Raw genomic sequence first — 7,873 nt, forward strand, 5'->3', positions numbered from 1 at the left:
GACTTGTCACGATAAAATAAAGGAGGAGCAAATTGGTCTCCAAAAACAGGCTGACAGCAAACATACGAAATACTAACTATGACTGAAAACAACTAACGAAACAGGGAGAACACTTCTCAAGTACCTGTACATTGGTCTCCTATCAGACACTGATTAGTACTGCTGGACATTGAGAAACTAACAGAGAAAACTGAGCAAGGGAACACAGGGAAGTGAGGGCATAAATACACAGGTGAACAGGTGGACACAGGTGACACCAATAGGATGATGATTAGTCCCGACTGTGAGTGAGGAGGTGCCTAAGGTTGTTGGAGGATGACACCTAGTGGGTCGCTCCGGAACTGCGACCCCCTCCTGTGAAATTAGTCAGGACATTATATTTGTGGATTGACCCCAGAGGTCAGTCAGTACATTATATTGGTGGATTGACCCCAGAAGTCAGTCAGTACATTATATTGGTGGATTGACCCCAGAGGTCAGTCAGTACATTATTACATTTACATTTTAGTCATTTAGCAGACGCTCTTATCCAGAGCGACTTACAGTTAGTGAATACATATTTTTTTATACTGGCCCCCCGTGGGAATCGAACCCACAACCCTGGCATTGCAAACGCCATGCTCTATCAACTGAGCTACATCTCTGCCGGCCATTCCCTCCCCTACCCTGGACGACGCTGGGCCAATTGTGCGCCGCCCCATGAGTCTCCCGGTCGCGGCCGGCTGACCACTGCGCCACTCAGGAGTACTGAGTACATTATCTTGGTGGATTGACCCCAGAGGTCATCTAGTCTACTGGAGCTGCAGCTACTGTCAGATCCAATATTATCTTGATAAAGATTAGCTAAAAAATACTGTATAAAATAAATTATACAAATACTGAGCTGTATTGTATCCTCCAAAAAATGTAGAAATTATATTATTTTATAGTAATACAATTGCTAAGAGAACGAGATTGTGTTTAACAAGTAATCAAAAAAGATTGTTTTCAATCTTTTAATATCTCACCTTGCGAGGATAGCGGCCCTGAGCCTTTTCTAAAATGTTTTATGAGATTGGTGAACACATTGGGAGGGATCTCCATTCCTCCATACATCATTTTTCCAGATCCTTGATAGCCTTCATCTGTGCTTATGGACTATACTCTCCTAACTTCAAACAGGTTTTCAATGGGTTTCAAGTCCCAAGACTGAGATGGCCCATTGCGAAATGTTAATTTTGTGGTCAATTTAGGTTCTGACAAACATAGTGAAAAACTAACAGACAACTAGTCAAAGATCAAACCAAGTATATTCACCCACTGGGTCAAACAGCTGAAAATACAAAGATATGCCCTCCTTTAGGCGGTCTCCTCCTTGCACCTCTAAACACCACATCTTTGTTGCTAGGCAGGAAGTTAAGTGATGTGTAATAAAAGTGTTCCTTCTCCCTTCATGTGACCTGACCTGGGCCCTCATTCCTCACTAATCCACAGCTATCCAACCTTATCAGTGACCCCAACCAAGTTATTGCCTTTTCCCTTACTTATTAACTTTCCTGACCCCTACTTCTTATCCACCCACCATTGACCCCACTATAAACATTCCTCATACATGTAATCATTCACTTCTAGTGTAGTAAGTATTTCAAACTAGAACCCAACAGTCCCTCCTTTTGTAATACTAATTCCATACTGTTCAACATCACATACATTTTGAAATTACTTATAAATGAACAGAAAATAAATCATGAACAAAAAATAAAACATGATTAATATTCACAGTTGATTAGTATATTTACACCTCTGAGACTTATGGCCTCTGATCTACAGTTGAAGTCGGAAGTTTACATACACTTAGGTTGGAGTCATTAAAACTCGTTTTTCAACCACTCCACAAATTTATTATTAACAAACTATAGTTTTGGCAAGTCGGTTAGGACATTTACTTTGTGCATGACACAAGTCATTTTTCCAACAATTGTTTACAGACTGATTATTTCACTTATAATTCATTGTTTCACAATTCCAGTGGGTCAGAAGTTTACATACACTAAGTTGACTGTGCCTTTAAACAGCTTGGAAAATTCCAGGAAATGATGTCATGGCTTTAGAAGCTTCTGATAGGCTAGTTGACATCTTTGAGTCAATTGGAGGTGTACCTGTGGATGTATTTCAAGGCCTACCTTCAAACGCAGTGCTTCTTTGCTTGACATCATGGGAAAATCAAAAGAAATCAGCCAAGACCTCAGAAAAACAATTGTAGACCTCCACAAGTCTGGTTCATCCTTGGGAGCAATTTCCAAATGCCTGAAGGTACCACGTTCATCTGTACAAACAATAGTACGCAAGTATAAACACCATGGGACCATGCATCCGTCATGCCGCTCAGGAAGGAGACGCGTTCTGTCTCTTAGAGATGAACATACTTTGAAGACACTTGCCAGTTGGTCAGCACATGCTCGGAGTACACGTCCCGGATTACCAGGATGTGTACTCCTAGCATGTGCTGACCAACTGGCAAGTGTCTTCACTGACATTTTCAACATGTCCCTGACTGAGTCTGTAATACCAACATGTTTCAAGCAGACCACCATAGTCCCCGTGCCCAAGGACTCTAAGATAACCTGCCTAAATGACTACCGACCCGTAGCACTGACGTCTGTAGCCATGAAGTGCTTTGAAAGGCTGGTCATGGCTCACATCAACAGCATTATCCCAGAAACCCTAGACCCACTCCAATTTGCATACCGCCCCAACAGATCCACAGATGATGCAATCTCTATTGCACTCCACACTGCCCTTTCCCACCTGGACAAGAGGAACACCTACGTGAGAATGCTGTTCATTGACTACAGCTCAGCATTCAACACCATAGTGCCCTCTAAGCTCATCACTAAGCTAAGGATCCTGGGACTAAACACCTCCCTCTGCAACTGGATCCTGGACTTCCTGACGGGCCGCCCCCAGATGGTGAGGGTAGGTAACAACACATCTGCCACACTGATCGTCAACAAAGGGGCCCCTCAGGGGTGCGTGCTCAGTCCCCTCCTGTACTCTCTGTTCACCCATGACTGCGTGGCCAGGCACGACTCCAACACCATCATTAAGTTTGCCGACGACACAACAGTGGTAGGCCTGATCACCGACAACGATGAGACAGCCTATAGGGAGGAGGTCAGAGACCTGGCCGTGTGGTGCCAGGACAACAACCTCTCCCTCAACGTGACCAAGACAAAGGAGATGATTGTGGACTACAGGAAAAAAAAGAGGACTGAGCACGCCCCCATTCTCATTGACGGGGCTGTAGTGGAACAGGTTGAGAGCTTCAAGTTCCTTGGTGTCCACATCACCAACGAACTATCATGGTCCAAACACACCAAGACAGTCGTGAAGAGGGCACGACAAAGCCTATTCCCCCTCAGGAGACTGAAAAGATTTGGCATGGGTCCTCAGATCCTCAAAAAATTCTACAGCTGCACCATCGAGAGCATCCTGACTGGTTGCATCACCGCCTGGTATGGCAACTGCTTGGCCTCCGACCGCAAGGCACTACAGAGGGTAGTGCGTACGGCCCAGTACATCACTGGGGCCAAGCTTCCTGCCATCCAGGACCTCTATACCAGGCGGTGTCAGAGGAAGGCCCTCAAAATTGTCAAAGACTCCAGCCACCCTAGTCATAGACTGTTCTCTCTGCTACCGCACGGAAAGCGGTACCGGAGTGCCAAGTCTAGGTCCAAAAGACTTCTCAACAGCTTCTACCCCCAAGCCATAAGACTCCTGAACAGCTAATCATGGCTACCCGGACTATTTGCACTGCCCCCCCCACCCCATCCTTTTTACGCTGCTGCTACTCTGTTAATTATTTATGCATAGTCACTTTAACTCTACCCACATGTACATATTACCTCAACTACCTCAACTAGCTGGTGCCCCCCGCACATTGACTCTGCAACGGTACCCCCTGTATATATAGCCTCCCTACTGTCACTTTATTTTACTTCTGCTCTTTTTTCTCTCAACACTTTTTTTTGTTGTTGTTTTATTTTACTTTTTTGTAAAAATAAATGCACTGTTGGTTAAGGGCTGTAAGTAAGCATTTCACTGTAATGTCTGCACCTGTTGTATTCGGCGCATGTGACCAATAACATTTGATTTGATTTGATTTGAATTTGGTGCGAAAAGTGCAAATCAATCCCAGAACAACAGCAAAGGACCTTATGAAGATGCTGGAGGAAACAGGTACACAAGTATCTATATCCACAGTAAATCAAGTCCTATATCGACATAACCTGAAAGGCCACTCAGCAAGGAAGAAGCCACTGCTCCAGAACCGCCATAAAAAAGCCAGACTACGGTTTGCAACTGTACATGGGGACAAAGATCGTACTTTTTGGAGAAATGTCCTCTGGTCTGATGAAACAGAAATAGAACTGTTTGGCCATAATGACCATCGTTATGATTGGAGGAAAAAGGGGGACGCTTGCAAGCCGAAGAACACCATCCCAACCGTGAAGCACGGGGGTGGCAGCATCATGCTGTGGGGGTGCTTTGCTGCAGGAGGGACTGGTGCACTTCACAAAATAGATGGCATCATGAGGAAGGAAAATGATGTGGATATATTGAAGCAACATCTCAAGACATCAGTCAGGAAGTTAAAGCTTGGTCGCAAATGGGTCTTCCAAATGGACAATGACCCCAAGCATACTTCCAAAGTTGTGGCAAAATGGCTTAAGGACAACAAAGTCAAGGTATTGGAGTGGCCATTTTGTTGTGTCGAGTAAACGTTGCTAATTATGCTGTGTGACCAAGGAGAACCGCTGACGCTGTATTTTCATCATAAAGGTTTATTCACATCAAAGGGTTACAGCGTCGATTTACAGATACCTGCAGATATCTGGAGAATAATCGGCCCATCTCAAATATGATTATTCTGTCGTCCTTTGTCCCAACCTAGCATTTATAATCTTTACCCTGCTGTGGGTGGTTTCCCATACAGACCAATCACCTGTCTCCACACAACACACTTCCTCTGTTCTATGGGGTGTCCCTCTAAAACTACTACCTGGGCAAAATAAAACTCCTATCAGGTTCCATTTGAAAACGTTAGCAAAGTCATAATTCCTCAGATACTACACCATCACAAAGCCCTGACCTCAATCCTATAGAACATTTGTGGGCAGAACTGAAAAAGCGTGTGCGAGCAAGGAGGCCTACAAACCTGACTCAGTTACACCAGCTCTGTCAGGAGGAATGGGCCAAAATTCACCCAACTTATTGTGGGAAGCTTGTGGAAGGCTACCCGAAACGTTTGACCCAAGTTAAACAATTTGAAGGCAAATCTACCAAATACTAATTGAGTGTATGTAAACTTCTGACCCACTGGGAATGTGATGAAAGAAATAAAAGCTGAAATAAATCATTCTCTCTACTATTATTCTGACATTTCATATTCTTAAAATAACTGACCTAAAACAGGGAATTTTTACTAGGATTAAATGTCAGGAATTGTGAAAAACTGAGTTTAAAGGTATTTGGCTGAAGTGTATGTAAACTTCCGACTTCAACTGTATAACCACTATGCACACTCTTATTCCTCCCCTCTCTCATCGTACAACTGATAACATTTCAACTGGAGCTTTTGACTTCCTCCATTTCAACTGGAGCTTTTGACTTCCTCCATTTCAACTGGAGCTTTTGACTTCCTCCAATTCAGCTGGAGCTTTTGACTGTCTCCATTTCCTCCTTCGGGTTCCTAAGAGAGTGATAGCACAATACTTGAAAAGCAAAAGGAAACACAAAACATAACAAGTATTAATAATGAGTTAAGCTATGCATAATTATATATGCATAGAAAAACCGAAGTTTGATAACATTACGATTCCTCTCTCCGCCTGACTCTATACCTCCTTTTCTGCTGGGTTCCACAAAAATGAAGGCCCTAAAAAACCTCCTCATGCTTTCACCCAGTCTTCCCCTGTTTGTCACAGCTTCCAAGAGGTGTTCCCTGGCCAGATAATCACTTCGGCCCCCCATCTCCTCCATGGCCACCCGATATACACGTGCAGTGACCTTAAATCAACTTTACCTCATCTTGAGGCAAATCAGCACTGTATATATGTTTCAACATCAATGCCCTCAGAAGGTGATATCCCAGCAATGCTACCAAGGTAACCATTAACACTGCCCAGGATGCATACTTGAGTTAAGCTATGCATAATTATATGGTGGTCCTCTGTAGCTCAATTGGTAGAGCACGGCGCTTGTAATAATATAATAATATAATATAATATAATATAATATAATAATATAATAATATAATATGCCATTTAGCAGACGCTTTTATCCAAAGCGACTTACAGTCATGCGTGCATAATAATTTTTTTTTTGTGTATGGGTGGTCCCGGCGATCGAACCCACTACCTTAGCGTTACAAGCGCCGTGCTCTACCAGCTGAGCTACAGAGGACCAGGGTAGTGGGTTCGATCCCCGGGACCACCCATACGTAAAAATGTATGCGCACATGACTGTAAGTCGCTTTGGATAAAAGCGTCTGCTAAATGGCATATTATTATTATTATTATTATTATTATTATAATTATTATACTTTAAAATACCCCTAATTTGCGCCGTAGTCCAGTCCCATGCTGTTACTATAGCACCCTTCACCACTACTACTGATGTGGAAAATTTCGTCCTTATACTAATCAAAGAATCAAAGTATTTCAGAGTTTTTGTAGAATTAAGATAGACTATATTTCAAATAGACAAAGCCGTCAACTATGCCTCTGCCTATCCCTGTTCTCTCCTCTCTGCACAGGCTACACAAACGCCTCACACCGCGTGGCTGCTGCCTCTCTAACCTGGTGGTCCCTGCACGCACCCCACACCTGGAGTTCCAGGTCTCAGGCAGCCTCTGGAACTGCCGTTCTGCTGCCAACAAAGCTGACTTCATCCCAGCCTATGCTAACCTCCAGTCCCTCGACTTCCTGGCGCTGACGGAAACATGGATTACCACTGAAAACACTGCTACTCCTACTGCTCTCTCCTCGTCTGACCATGTGTTCTCGCATACCCCGAGAGCATCTGGTCAGAGGGGTGGTGGCACAGGAATCCTCATCTCTCCCAAGTGGACATTCTCAATTTTTCCCCTAACTCATCTGTCTATCTCCTCATTTGAATTCCATGCTGTCACAGTCACTAGCCCATTTAAGCTTAATATCCTTGTCATCTATCGCCCTCCAGGTTCCCTTGGAGAGTTCATCAATGAGCTTGACGCCTTGATAAGTTCCTTTCCTGAGGATGGCTCACCCCTCACAGTTTTGGGGGATTTCAACCTCCCTACGTCCACATTTGACTCATTTCTCTCTGCCTCCTTCTTTCCACTCCTCTCCTCTTTTGACCTCACCCTCTCACCGTCCCCCTACTCACAAGGCAGGCAATACGCTTGACCTCATCTTTACTAGATGCTGCTCTTCTACTAATCTCACTGCAACTCCCCTCCATGTCTCCGACCACTACTTTGTTTCCTTTTCTCTCTCGCTCTCCTCCAACACTACTCACTCTGCCCCTACACAGATGGTAATGCGCCGCCGCAACCTTCGCTCTCTCTCTCCCACTACTCTCTCCTCTTCCATCCTATCATCTCTTCCCTCTGCTCAATCCTTCTCCCTCCAATCTCCTGATTCTGCCTCCTCAACCCTCCTCTCCTCCCTTTCTGCATCCTTTGACTCTCTGTGTCCCCTATCCTCCCGGCCGGCTCGGTCCTCCCCTCCAGCTCCGTGGCTTGATGACTCATTGCGAGCTCACAGAACAGAGCTCCGGGCAGCGGAGCGGAAATGGAAGAAAACTAAACTTCCTGCCGACCTTGGCATCTTTTCCTCCCTCCTCTCTACAT

This window comes from Coregonus clupeaformis, unplaced genomic scaffold (assembly GCF_020615455.1).
Source record: "Coregonus clupeaformis isolate EN_2021a unplaced genomic scaffold, ASM2061545v1 scaf0028, whole genome shotgun sequence".
NCBI lineage: Eukaryota > Metazoa > Chordata > Actinopteri > Salmoniformes > Salmonidae > Coregonus > Coregonus clupeaformis.